Raw genomic sequence first — 15,069 nt, 5'->3', positions numbered from 1 at the left:
GGGACATGAGGTGACTCCCCAAATGAAGAATATTTAGGTATCTTGAATCAAATCTTGAATCAACCCTTGACCATGATTACAGAATTGTTCCTCCGTGTTGGAGGAGTAGCTACAAATGCTCCTAGGAATAAAGGAGAAGATATATCTGGGTAACAGTTCTCTGTGATTCTTTGGTATCCTCATAGACTTCATAATGAGGAGGTTTCCAAGTTACTTCAGGCAAGATAGACATTTTGTTTTAATAAGAAAAGGTCTCTTAGAAACATAGAAACAAAAGGATCATAAAACACTGAGAAGACATTACTTCTTGTTCACTGTGGAATTATTAAACAATTTTTCAAATTATATAGGTTAAGCTAAAATGAGTCATTTCTCAATTCCAAATGAAAAATAACAAACAACCAATAACCAAAGTCTTAGCTAATGACTCCCCTTTCAAATCAGAAGTCTCCTCAGTATATTAATAATCACTATAATACTGATAATATAATTAACATTGTTATATTAATGATAATTAACAATGATAAGGAAATCTATCATGAGATATTCTTAAATCTCATTCTTTTCCAGATTTATTTCCTTTATTTCTATCAGGGTTTAAACCCAATCCTCATGAATCAAACCCTGCCTATTGTCACATCAGAAAATTTTACCTAAATAGCAAATTATATTAATTGCTTTGGATCAGATCATGCATTACATTCTCCCATTTATATACTCTCCTTTGACTTCCCTGACAGTGATGATCTCAATGAGTCCTTTCCATATATAATAATAAGACTTACTCAACTGCGGGCATAATGTTTCTTGGATCTGTCTGACTGACAGATGAGAGTTTGGCATGTGCTTAAGAGGGACTAGACATTTTAATTAGCACAGTTATTCACAAGTGCATTGGATACTATGCCCCAAAGATGATGACTGTCATAAAGGTTGACAAGAGATCCCTGGTCTTTGACTAAAAGGACTCTTTGAATCATGGCATTTCCTATTCAAAATGAAGAGATCATTTAAAAGCCCCACATCCTTCAATCCAATACTTTCAAATCATAGATTTTTTAGGCTTTTATTTCCTACTCCAAGGCTCGAGAACTGTTAAATCAGCAGGACATTACAAAGGCAAGTCAGTGGAGAAAGGATAGCCTTTTCAAGAGATCGAGTTGGAACCACTGGAAATTCAATGCAAAAAATGAACTACAATCCATAGCTCAAAACACCATATAATAATTAACTCAAGACGGTTCATAGCCCAAGACGTAAAACTGAATATTCGAGAAGAAAACAGAGGTAACTTTGCTACTCTTGGCATTTTTTCCTAGATGAGAAACCAAAAGCATGATCCATAAAGGAAGAAATTGATAAATCAGACTTAAATTTTAAAATGCCTGTGTTTTAAAAGTCATGGTTGATAAAGTGAAAAACTAAGCCACAGACTGGGAACAAATATTTTCAGAATATGTATCCATCAAAGACTTGTACCTAGAATATATAAATAACTCTTACAACTCAAAAATAGATGACTGAAAATCTAATTTAATTATAGGAAAAAATTTTGACAGACACTTCACCAGTTATGCTATGTGATAGCAGGTAAGCACATGAAAAGATGCTCAAAGTCATTAGGGAATTTCAAGTTAGTACCACAATAAGATATAGAGTGGCTATAATTTTAAAAGATTGGCCATAAGAAGTTTTGGCAAGAACATGGAGCTACTGACAGTCTCATAAACTGCTAGTGAGAAAGCAAAATGGTATAATCACTTTAGAAAACATTTTGACAGTTTCTTAAAATTTAAACATATACCTACTATATGATCCAGCCATTCCACTTTATTTCATTCTGAGATAAATGAAAACATACAAGCCCATATACAGACTTGTACATGAATGTTCATAGCATATTTATTTGTGATAGCCAAAAACTGGAAACAACCCAAATGTCCATAAATGGAATACTGCTTAGCAATAAAAAAGAACTACTGATATTCGCTAAAACATGAATGAGTCCCAAAACAATAATGCTGAGAGAAAGAAGACAGAAAAAAAGAACATATACTGTATGATTTTGTTTATATGCAATTATGGGAAATACAAACTAATGTATTGTGACAGAAATCAGATCAGTGGTTGCCTTGAGATGGGGGTTGGTGTGGTGCCAAAGAGATGGGGAGAGCTTATAAAGAGGAACAAGGGAACTTTGGGAGGTGATGGATATGTTCATAATCTTGATTGAGGAGCTCAATCCTTGATTGAGGATGCACATGGGTGCATCCATATGTCCAAATTCATCAAATTATACACTTACCAAAAGCGCATTTTATTGTATGTCAATTACTTATCAATAAAAGTGTTTTTAAAAAAAGCTAACTCCATCCCTTGCTAATTGTGTGACTAAGGGTGAGTACATGACCCCTCTGGAACTTCTTTTCTTTATTTGCAAATGACAATAACAATAAAGTACTATATACCCTCAAGGCTATTGTGAGAATCAAATGAGATGACTATAAAATATTTTGCAAATTAAGAGCTATCTATACAGAATAAAGTATTACTGTTGACATGATTACTATTAATTTTTTTAAAAACCTTGATGACCAACTTACAAACCAGTGACTTGTGATGGGGAAGAAGCATCTGTAGAAAACATAAAAGGCTTGAGAGGCAGAGAATTAAGTTCAGTACCCTTGAATTCTGAAAAGACCCAATGACCACAATGACCTTCGAATCATGCCAGTGATTTTCTGTCCTCAACTGCCCATATTAGTCCTTGCTGCCTTAGGTCTTTCACGTTCAAACCTATCTTGCACATCCTTTTACTGTCTCCTTTTGTCTTTCTCCCAGTTTGAGTGTGGAAGGAGTTGGTCAGGACTGTCATAACATGTAATCAGTGAAACCCAGATAGTGGCCAGGCTTCTCCCTGCCACTTGCAGTCAGGTTAGTTGAACACAAGCTCCCTACACACCAATTCCCCAGCTGATACACGTTCAGAGACTACCTCAAGCCTTCTGCAGGCGTTGCCTGCCCAGTCAGCAGTTGGGGCAGCTGCTGGCCTTCTCCAGGCCGTGGGACAGAAAATGCATGCTGAAGATCTGGCCTTTGAAGCGTCAACTTTTCCACCACAGTATTTGTCTTCTGATATAACTATTCATCCGTACACCTATTCTCCTTATACCGTTGAGTCTGCACAAAATGTTTGCTCAGTGCCTGGCTCCCAGTATGATTATAACTGACCTAAGCGTTAACCAGTTTTTCAAAAGGCAAAGCCCCGAAATGAGCGCATGAGCCCTCTCCCACAAGAAACTAAAAGTCTGTTTAAGAAGAAAATATATGAAGAGAAAAAAACATATGATGAGCAAAAATTGGACACTAAGAGGGCTGACTGAACTATACCATCTGCCATAAAATCTGCAAAAGGTTCCCATTATATATCCATTCATGCTGAAAACAGCTTGAAATCAGATGGCTGTCATAAACAGACAGGAAATCCAGGATCATTGAGAAAAGTGGATCTACCTCCAAACCTGAGTTTGAGTTTAGCAGGTTGGATTTTCCTGAACTGCAGGGTGCAAAGAACAATGATATAGCAGAGATACCAAGGCAATCCAAATGGGGCCCTTTACGCTCCACTACGACTGACATTTCTCTCTTAAGAGAAGTAAGAAAACCACCTGCAGCATTAGCAGAGGGTGAAATAATGGTAAAGAATAAAAATCCAACTGAACCTCTAACTGAAAATACTGCTGCCAATTCCCCTTCATGTACAAGAGAGTTACCTTGGACACCAATGGGTTATGTTGTTCAGCAGACATTAGCTACAGAACTGTCACCAACCTCTAAAAATTTTACTTCCATGATAAACCTAAAGACAGTTGCTTCATCAGCAGATCCCAGAAACATTAGAGCATCATCTTCTGAAGTTTTATCTTCCAGTCCTTCCTACAACAAAGAGAAACACATTGTTAATCCTACTAAAAAGTCTAAAGCATCACAAGGGGGTGACCCTGAACAAAATGAAGCCCTGTGAAAGAATAAGAAAAAGAAAGAAAAGTCCAAATCAAAATATGAAATCCTGACAGTTTGAGAGCCACCAAGGATTGAAGACGCTGAAGAATTTCCCAATCTGGCAGTTGCATCTGTTCAGAATTTCATTCTAAACAGCAGCCACAGAATAATTTAAAAAGAGTGGAAAGAAGAGTCAGATTCCAGTACAGTTGGATTTGAGGGGGATGCTGACAGCCCTGGAAAAGAAGCAGCACTCCCAGAATGCAAAGCAGTCCCCCAAACCGCTGGTGTTCTCAGTCGGTGAGGTGCCAGTCCTTTCCAAAGAATCCACATCAGGGACTAAGAACCACCACTCAAACCAGGTGAAGACCCCTCATAACCCTTTGGACTCCGGTGCTCCGTTGGTGAGGAAAGAGAAGCAGAGGGAAGTTCCCAAGGCCGAGAAACCAACTTCGTTGAAGATTATTTTGAAAGAACCGGAAGAGAAGAAGCAGCAGCATCTCCAAGAAAATGCTGTAAGCCCAGCTGCTGCCAGTGACATTGTGCAGGATGGAGACAGTGGTGGTGATGAGCAGCTGCTCCAGCAGGTAGAGCCCTCAGCTCCAAGGGGAACAGAAGAATCTGTCTCTTCTGCTCTTTTAGCGGAAAGCAAGTCAAAAGAGCCACTTGGAGCAAAGCTTCAGAGTGATGCAGAGCCTTGCCATCCCGGCCCCGATGCAGCCAGCCTCCAGAAGATCCACAGCTGCAGGTTTAGGGATTACTGCAACCAGGTGCTTAGTAAAGAAGTTGATGCTTGTGTTACAGATCTTTTAAAAGAACTGGTATGTTTCCAGGACCGTATGTACCAGAAAGACCCAGTCAAGGCTAAGACCAAACGCAGACTCATGTTGGGGCTGAGAGAAGTTCTCAAACACCTGAAGCTCAAGAAATTAAAATGCATCATCATTTCTCCAAACTGTGAGAAGATACAATCCAAAGGTGGACTGGATGACATTTTGCACACCATCATTGACTACGCCTGTGAGCAGAACATTCTGTTTGTGTTAGCACTCAATTGAAAAGCTCTGGGACGCAGACTGAACAAAGCTGTTCCCGTCAGCGTGGTGAGGATCTTCAGCTACCATGTGGCCCAGCACCAGTTCCACAAGATGGTTGAGTTGATGATGGCAGCCCACCAGGCATACAAGGCCATGCTAGAGAACTTGCAAAAGGAACTGGTGGGAGAGCCTGGGCCTCCTTCCCCTCCCAGTCCACCCATGCTGGGCCCAAGCTGCTCCACAGAAGATGTTCCCCCAGCTCCAGTGGAAACGAAGAGCCTCAGTACATTAAAATCTGGAGAAAACATCTGGAAGCATATAATCAATGTGCTAGGGAACTAGAAGAATGTTTAGAGGCTTCAGCCTCTCAAATGATGAACTTGAATTTATAGGAAGAGAGGTCTTTTGCGTGAGCTTTGTGTATTTGTGGTAAGGAGAGGGGGCTTTGTGGTCTTTTTCTTCTCAGTTCTTCGGTGGCCTAATGTATTTTGTATGACTGTTGAATTTGGAAATCAACCAGAGTGAAAGGACACGTGCAGTGGTGTCTGTCAGCGCTCAGCTTCCTAGGCACAAAGCTGTGAATTCATCGTATAGTCACTAGCCCTCTGGATACATGGCCTGTAAAGCTTTCTAAAGGCCTTGTGATGTAGGTTTGGCTTTCTGAGCACACTGAGGATTTGGAAAATATTGGAAAACGTGGTACGTAGAGTACTTTGGCTGCTAAAGAAACATCCTCTCCATTGCAGAATAACTGGACCAAGTTACTTAGTTTGCAGAAAACCAGGTGTTGGATTCTCAAGCGCTAGGAACTGGAAGGAAGCACCATTCCCAGTTGTAACTTTCTTCCTACCACCCAGTTTAAAATGTCACAGCTTTGCAGGAACCTGTCATAGAGACAGCTTTTAGGGATGCCCCTGTTCCAGCAGACAAGAGTGGGTGAAGGGTTTGTTTCTAAGGAGAGGTGTCTTTTCAGTTTAAAGATAGAGGGGTACTTGGAGAAATTGCTAAAATGAGCCACAAAAGAAACATGTTTTTTCTAACCTGTGACTTTTTTCACATGAATTATTTTAAATCTTTATTTTTCAAAGAAATAATGTATGGTTGAAGTTCCTAAATTTTCAGTTTTGTTAGTCTGGAAAATCTTTTCCTTCTTTTTAAAATGAACATACCCTGAATGTGGGTTCTGTCTTAGAGGCAAGGGGGATAGAAATTTACTTTCATATTTTCCCTGTAAGAAAAGGCTTATTTAGTTTGAATAAATAGTGATTATTTAAAAAAAAAAAAAAGACTTCTGCAAATTTTCTGGAACGTCCTATCTACATTCACGGGCTTCTCTGACTTCTGGACTCCTACAAATGGAGATGGAGTTTCTATTTACACTGTATCACCACAGACCTGAAACTAAGCCCCTTTACTGGTTTCCACTAAACACATACCTAAAATCATGAGTTTAGTATATCTTACGGAAGAACTAGAGGTCAACGAGCGTGATTATATTACAGACCATTAAGCCTTCATCTACCCTCAAACCCTACTTCCTCCTTGCTCTGTAGTTCTTGGTGCTCCAACAATATTCTTCATTGGCAAAGCAATTCACTCTCCAGTCAGAAGCCTTGAGGCTGAGTGATGGCCAGGACCGTGGGCTTCTCTTCTACTATGAGCACTGATGAAAGGAAATTCTCCAGTAAAGGCATGTTCCCTTCTAAAAGAATTCTGGCTGCAGCTATTAAGATAATTATTCTAAAATTTCAAATGTTATCATGCTATATTAAGGCAATTCAGATCCAGAAAATGAGGCAACAGTTTTTGCTAGAAACATATTCAAGTCTTACACAAAATTGATTGAAGTTCCTTGCCATTTTACTTACCAAATATAAGAACTTTTCCCTTTTTTTTCAAGTGTTTTTCCCTCCCTCTACTCTGGTACATTTTTTAACTCTTTATTTTTTCTCAGAAACTGTTTAACGGAGACTTGGAAGTCTCAGATCAGGATGACTAACAAGGCTCAGATAAGGAAGGCATAGTAAATTCTGGTCCTATAAGGAAGTTCCTTCTGGACCCAAAGAATCAAGTTCTGTTAATAGAAGTGTCTGTAGAGGGTTTGGCATTTTTTGTGCAAGGATACTACTCTTCCCAGGGATCTGATTATACGAGTATATGAGTAATTTTCCTCTCTTCAGTCGTAAAACACACAATGAATCTCAAGCAGCAATTCATTAGAACCACATGTAAAACAAATTCACTCAGTGTTCACATAAAGATACATGGTCAGAAAAAAGGTCACTGTTGTATGTACTTTCTGCATTTAAGGAATTGGGATAATATGTCCCAAAACTATAAACCAAATTTAAAAATACCTCAGCAAAAAGGTCACATTTTCCCTAAGTGCTAGCAGCCAAAGGCAGCTTGGCCAAATTCAAGGTGAATGAACTTCATATTTATGTATGGAAATACATATGGTTTTATTTAAGACCATGTAATAGTTTGAGAATTGAAATCATGGTCTATGTTCTGAGCTCTGGCATTAGCAATGAGTTTAGTGTTACCTTATTTGTGGTAATGCTCGGTGTTTAAAATGCCTCTGTAATTGCTCGTTGTGGATGTGTTATATGAAGTATATAAAATCCCCATTTTTCAATTAAAGAAACAAAGGTTTCAAATTTAGTGGCAGATTTTCTCTTGAAGATGAGACCAAGCTCAATACCAGGCAACAGAGCCTGTATTTAGAGGTCACTTCCTAAAGCCATTTTTCTTTTGAATATTTACAAACCTCCATACTATTTATTACTATATTCCATATATAATTTCCATATGTTTCTTCATACAGAAATTACATGTGCAGATTTTTAAATCTCCTTCAGATGCTAAACTTTTGAGCTCTGGATTTTAGTGAGACAGCCCAACCACTTCAAATTTAGTGGCAATCAAATTTGTTCTCTTTGTTTTCCAAATCAGTCTTCATTTATCTACAAAGACATTGACCTCTGTGGATCTTTACCACATGCACCCTTTACATGTGGTTCTAGTCTTTAGCCAGTTTGATGCTCAGATCCTTTTCCTGTCCTTCCCCTGCTCTGCCCTGTCTAGTGGGACCACAATACCCCTGCTCTCTTGCCAACTGGCTTCCAGGTAAGCTGAGCCAGTGGGAGATGTTGGTGAATGACTGGATTGCTGGAGGAGGAAGAAGCGAGGGTATGTCCCCTCCCTTGCTCTGCCTCAAGGAAGGGTGGCAGTCTCACAGCAGCAGCTTCTGCCTCTCTGTGGTAACATTTTTTAGTAAGACATTCACTATCTCTATGACTCTGCACCCTACAGGCAGCCCTCACCAAGGTGCAACTCCAATTAAATTGCCCCAGTTTCTGGGTTCTCATCTCCCAGTGAGTAAATGAGTATCTGAATACATGGCCCTCAGGGCTGAACAAACAAAAATACCTCAAAAATGCATGCTCACATTTAAAATCATCAGTTATTAGCCATGTTAATAGCATGCATTCTTGAAATGGTGTATTGAGAATGGCACTTTACACCTGTGGTCTCCCTCTCAAAAACCCATAACTTTAGTCTAATCATGAGAAAAAACTCAGACAATTCAAGCTGAAGGACACGCTACAAAATACCTCCTCAAGGTATTTTCTCTAAAGTCTTTTTAACCCCTATAGTGTCCACTATTTTATTCCTTAAAAGCACTGAGACTGTGTAATGCAGGTTAGTTGCAATGAGTATTGGAAGATGCATTAAAAATATTGCACTTTCCAATGCCAGATAAGCCCTGAAGCCCAGAGATACCAGTCTCTCCAAGAACATCAACCAGTTTCATGCCTCTACTCCATAAGGTCAACACACTTTCTAGCACAAAGAAGTTAAAATGGTCATTGCCCAGGTATCCCTGAAGATTGAGAAAAAGATCAAATGAGAGGGAGGAGGTGTAACTGAGAAATTTGGATTTGACAAATGACTACGAATACTGACACATGATATAGTTATTTCTTTTTAGTATTTAGTGTTTTAGAATAGCCAGAAGGAAATGCATGAAGCTGTTGAACTGTAATCCAGTAGCCTTGAACTTTGATAATGATTGTATAATTATATAGCAAAAACAATAACAACAAAGTCAGTTGCCCATGTTTGTATGGATCTACTTCTGGATGTTTTGTTCTGTTCCACTGATCTAGATATCTATCTCTGACAATACTACACTGTCTTAGTTAACCTACCTCTATTGCAAGTCTTATAATTGGGTAGCATGCAATACTAGTGATAAATAAGAAGGAGGGGTAAGGGGTAGGGGGTGTTTTAGATCCTCTTTTTTCTTTTTATTTGTTTTTCTGGAGTAATGCAAATGTTCTAAAAATGATCATGGTGATGAATACACAAATATGTGATGATACTGTGAAAAAGAAAGTATTGCACTTAGTATTCTAAAGCCTTATTAACTCAGACCTCACTAATCATAATACAGGTTCATACCTAGGTAACATCCATAATTCATACTTCTGTGTGTTTTGGGGTAAGACTACTTTGTTTCTGCTTTCCAAAGCCAAATAAAATGTCATAACATATACACATAACAAAAAAACATAATATGTTTTCTGTTCCACCCTACCATATGATTTCTCCCAACTTAATCCTTCTCCTAATTACCACTACCAATTATTCAAAAAACAAACCGCACATATTGCTCCCATGTCTTTACTGCCCCATTCATTTCTTAACTTTTAGTTTCTGGTTTCTATCCATATTCTACTGAAACTAGTAGCAACCAACACTCAAGTCTCCCCAAATACCAATACCAATTGCTGTTTTGCAGCCCATAGCCTCCTTGACTACAACAGGTGTTTTTTGGTTTCCAAAACACCTACTTCCCTCAGAGTTTCTCTGTCTTCTTCCTGACTCTTCTTCATCTGCCTTTTCCTTAAATATGAAAATGAAAGTTTAAGACACATTTTGTTTGGTAACATTAAGACCATGTATTAGTTATCTCTTGCTATGTAACAAATCATCCCAAAACCTAGCAGATCAAAACAACAAACACTTATTATCTCATAGTTTCTGTGCCTCAAGAATCTGGGAATGACTTTAGTGGTTCTTACTCAAGGTATCTCATGAGGCTGCAGTCAAGCTGTCAGCTAGGCCTGCAATCTCACCCAAGGGCTTGACTGGAGTAAATTCACTTCAAGGTCACTCACATGGTTTTCAGAAGACCTCAGTTCTTGCTGGCTGTTGTCCAGAGACTTCATTCCTTACTATGTGGGCCTCACCATTAGCTGCCTAAGTGTCATTTCAGCATGGTAGCTGGCTTATCCCAGAGTGAGTGGTCCGAGAGAGAGAGGGATTGATTCAGGGTGTGAACTTAAGGTAGAAGCCACAATCTTTTATGACCTAATCTCAGAAGTGACCATGTGCTATTGATCACACAGACCAAATCTGATACATTTTGAGAGGGGACTAGAAGAGACAGGGATAATTGGGGGCCAACTTGAAGGCTGGCTGACAAGCCTAGACCAACAGGCAGCTAATATTGAACTCTTCATTCCTTATAATCTGCCACCCCAGCAACCCTGTATCTGTTTTCAATAACTGATATGAATGAATATTTATTCCATAACTGGAGAGGAAGGGAAAAGTTTTTGATAGTGCAGGAGCCAGGAGGAGAGAAAAGGAAATTGAAAAGAATGGTTTGGCTTTTTGGGTTGATAATGTGAGGCCCTATCATAGAAGGGACACAGGCTAAAAATGAAGAAAGCATTTTTAAGAAAAACTTTGTGCAGTTTGGGGTGAAGATGAGGCCTAGAAGTTGAAATAATTAATTCCTAGAATCTTTGTGAAAGTTAGAGTGTCAAGGTCCAGATGATAAATCATGGCAGAAGTTTAACAAAGAATCCATTCTCACTTTGTGAAATTAGGACCATACTGGCCCCTGAGCATCTGGGATCAGAACAATTGGCATTCTGTGCAATTTTCTCTTTAGGGATTCCCCAAAACAATTCCCACATAGTGATCTCTGATCAAGTTCCTCCTTAGGCAGGAGCAGGAAAGAAGTCATAGTAACAAAAATGTAAATATAAACACAAATCAATTTTGTAGACCAAAGAGGTGAGATTAGGCCATTCCAATATCTTTCTTGGGGTTCCCATTTACTTTTTAAATTCCAGATAATATGTATACAGCTGACTTTCAAATCTGTATCTTTGGCTTCAACCTGTTTTCTGAGCCTCAGAGCCTCAGAGCAGCACATTCAACAGCCTACTTGACATCTATGGCTATTTATCCCAGTGGCCTCTCAAACACATGATAAGAATAAATATTTGTTCCTCCTCCCAACATTTCTATTTCTATTAATGACATGATTATTCTCCTAGTTAACTTTAAACCTTGAACCTATTATTTTTCCCTTCCTACCCAAAATCCCTTGGATCAGTAGGGATGATTCTGTCTGAAGAAACAGAAACAGTTCCTCAATTGGCTTAAACCCTAAAGAAATTATTCTCTTGTGTAACTGCACATCCAGAGGCAGTGTGGGGAAGGGAACAGAGGGATGGTGGAGAGGAATCGAATCAACAGCCTAATGATATCAACCAGGACAGGCTTTTTCCACATTTGTGCTCTACTGTTCTCAACACTGATTTCATCCTAAGGCTGGTTTCCTATGTGGTTGCAAGATGACTCAAATGAAAATTAGGGCAATAGTCCTAGTTCCAGCAAGAGGAAGAAATTGTGCTCCCAATAGTTCTTTCCCTTCAAGCTGACTGGGCTAATTTCATTCACAAGTGACAATAAAAGTTGTCAAGTGAGAGCCATGCAGTCAACTATTAAACTAATAAAAATCCATCCCCAAAGTGGGGAGAAGGTAGAATCAGATTCCCCAAAGTCATATGAGGGATAACTGGATAACACAGTCTGGTTCTCTCAGGAAGAAGGTGGGGATGGATGTCAAATCAACCAGAGCAATCAACACATTGACAGATGTTCTGGTTTGAATGTATTATGTCCCCCAGAAAAGGCCATATTCTTTGATGTAATCTTGTGTGGGCAGATGTATCAGTGTTGATTAGATTGTAATTCTCTGAGTGTTTCCATGGAGATGTGCCCCACCCAACTGTGGGTGATAACTCTGATTTGGATAAATTCCATGGAGGTGTTGCCCCACCCATTCAGGGTGGGTTTAAATTAATCACTGGAGTCATATAAATGAGCTGACAAACAGAAGGAACTCAGTGCAGCCGAGAGTGACATTTTGAAGAGGAGCTACAGCCAAGAAAGCACTTTGAAAAAAGCACAGGAGCTGCAGATGACAGTTTGAAGACAGCCGTTGAAAGCAGACGCTTGCTCCGGCGAAGCTAAGAGAGGACAAATACCCCAAGTGCAACTAAGAGTGACATTTTTGAGGAACTGCAGCCTAGAGTGGAACATCCTGGGAGAAAGCCATTTTGAAACCAGAACTTTGGAGCAGACGCCAGCCACGTGCCTTCCCAGCTAACAGAGGTTTTCCGGACACCATTGGCCATTCTCCAGTGAAGGTACCCGATTGCTGACGTGTTAACTTGGACACTTTATGGCCTTAAGATTGTAACTGTGTAAACAAATAAATCCCTTTTTATAAAAGCCAATCCATCTCTGGTGTTTTGCATTCCGGCAGCATTAGCAAACTAGAACAACAGGTATCATAGTCATATTACACGCATATTGTCCCCATAAAGTACAGATCTGATAATGTCACTATGTGTCTTTGTTGTCTTACAAATAGTTGTTAAATGCTTTTATATTGAATTCATATTCCCCCCTAATCTGATCCCAACACAGCCTTCCACCACATTCCTTCCACTCCAGGGAGACAGTACCACTCACCATTCTCCCCTATGCCTTGCTCCCTCTCATATTCTTGACTTTGTCTACATCAATGTTTCTACCTGGAATTTCTACCAACCCTTATTTCAGTTGGCTAAGCTGCTTATCCTTCTAGGACAGTGGCTCTCAAGCATAGTTAAATATTATAATCACCTGGGAGAGATTTTTAAAATTGCCTATGCCTGGAATCCATTTCTAGCACTTCTCTTTTAAACTGGTCTTGAGAGGGCCTAGACACTGGTATGTTTTTAAAACTCTCAGGTCATTCTAATGTTCAGACAGGACTGAGGACCAACGCTCCAGAAAAATGAATCATGCTCTCAACACACAGCTGGAAATAAATCTCTCCTGCTCTCAAACTTCTACAACACTTTCTATTTCTCTCTTCTGACTTCCAGTGTAGTTATCTAAGTGCCAATTCAATAACTCTTCTAGGTTTTAGGCTCTTGGGGGGTCAAGGTCCGTGTTTTATTACTTACCACAAATGCCTAGCATATAAGAAGTTATGAATTCATGAAAAACATAAACACAAAACATAAAAATATAAGCCTTGCTAACCTGTTGTCAGATCTTATAGAATCTACTTACCAAAAGGACCTTAGAAACTTCAGACCATAAGAACCAATTCTCAGTATGCATACATCAATCTAGATAAATAAATAAATAAATAAACTCAAAGATTCTTAATGAAACACAAAGTCTTGAATAGTTAGTTCATGCTTGGTTCTGCACAAAGCCCTTTCCATACAGCATCTCATTTAATTCTCAGAACAACACTATGTTGTTATTGCTCAGTTTATAAGTGAGGAAATTGAAGAGTTAAGAAGCTCGCCTATGGTTACAAGTTGGTCAGTGGCAGAGTTAGGATTCAAACCCAAGTATGTCTGATTCCAAACACCAAAGCTTGCCTTCTCAACCAGAGAATGCTGTTGAATATTCAGAATCCTTTATGTAAAATGCAAGCTTGTCTCAGTTAACTTTTCAGTCACGTCTTTTCAAAATAACCTACTTTGATAAACCAAATTAATTTTCTCTAGGATAAGCGACTTCTTAAAGCAAAGGCTTGATGTACAATAATTTTTGAATCCAGAAAAAATGACTCTAGAATCCAATCTCCACAATAGAGTCCCTTCCCATTCTCAAAATGTAATTTGACAGTACAGTGACAGAACCTGTGACAATGGTTGAAGGATGGCACCTTCGAGCATCTTCTATCAAGAGAGCAATACTCAGAAAAGGCCTAGCAGATAGGGATTACCTATCACTTTTAATACTGGTAATTCTATTTAGGATTAGTTTGCGTCTGTAAAGTTCTCAAGTTTACAAACTTACTGAACTTTCATTTAATATATATTTGAAATAAAAAATAACTCAGGTTCAGGTGCTAGCTCTGTGCCATCAAGAACAAAAATCTTTTTTACATAAAAACCTTGTTATATGAGATTCATGAACTTTATTCTCTTTCATAACCGCCAGCATATTTAGATAATTGATCATGTGTGCTGCCCTTGGGTTCCTACTGACTGTCAATTAAGTTTGTTCTTAATGTCCCTGCATGGAAATCGCTACAAGCAAAGACAGATGACACTGCTGCTTTAGGGTGATAGGATTTGAAAAACATCATGACAAATGCTTCTGGCAACTCAGAGCAGAATATTCGGATGTAAATTCCACTTTACATCAACAATGTAATATTTATCTTTGACAGCCCTGATTGCCTACGAGGAAAGTCCCTTATAGAGATTAGGTTGAATAACATGCTTGCTTTTAAATTAAAATACTCATAATTAGGAATGGCAACAGTTACTTGATCATTTCATTGAAGTTTTATGGAAGCGGGTTTTTTTGTTTGTTTTTTGTTTTTAAGGAAAGTAAACTTATCTGAAAAAAAAGTGGAATGACAGTGAAAGCCATGTGTGCTAATTTGGATGTATTATGTTCCCCCAAAACACCATGTGTGTTCTTTAATTCAATTTTGTGGGGGCAGACATATTTAGTCTTGATTAGGTTGGAATCTTTGGATTAGTTTGTTTCCATGGAGATGTGCCCCACCCAACTGCAGGTGATAACTCTGATTGAATTATTTCCATGGAGGTGTAGCCCCACCCATTCAGAGTGGGTCTTAATTAAATCACCGGGGCCCTATAAGTGCTCAGAAAGAAGGAGCTCACTACTGCAGCTGTGA

The 15,069-nt window shown here is 39.0% G+C and overlaps 1 pseudogene; it reads left to right on the top strand.

The window, feature by feature from the left end:
• The first annotated feature begins 3,074 nt into the window (after window positions 1–3,074).
• Window positions 3,075–5,431, top strand: LOC119534957 (annotated as a pseudogene).
• Window positions 5,432–15,069: the final 9,638 nt, after the last annotated feature.

This window comes from Choloepus didactylus, chromosome 5, assembly GCF_015220235.1.
Source record: "Choloepus didactylus isolate mChoDid1 chromosome 5, mChoDid1.pri, whole genome shotgun sequence".
Taxonomy (NCBI): Eukaryota; Metazoa; Chordata; class Mammalia; order Pilosa; family Megalonychidae; genus Choloepus; species Choloepus didactylus.
Note: the sequence above shows the minus strand (reverse complement) of the source record. Positions and strands in the feature narration are given on the sequence as shown.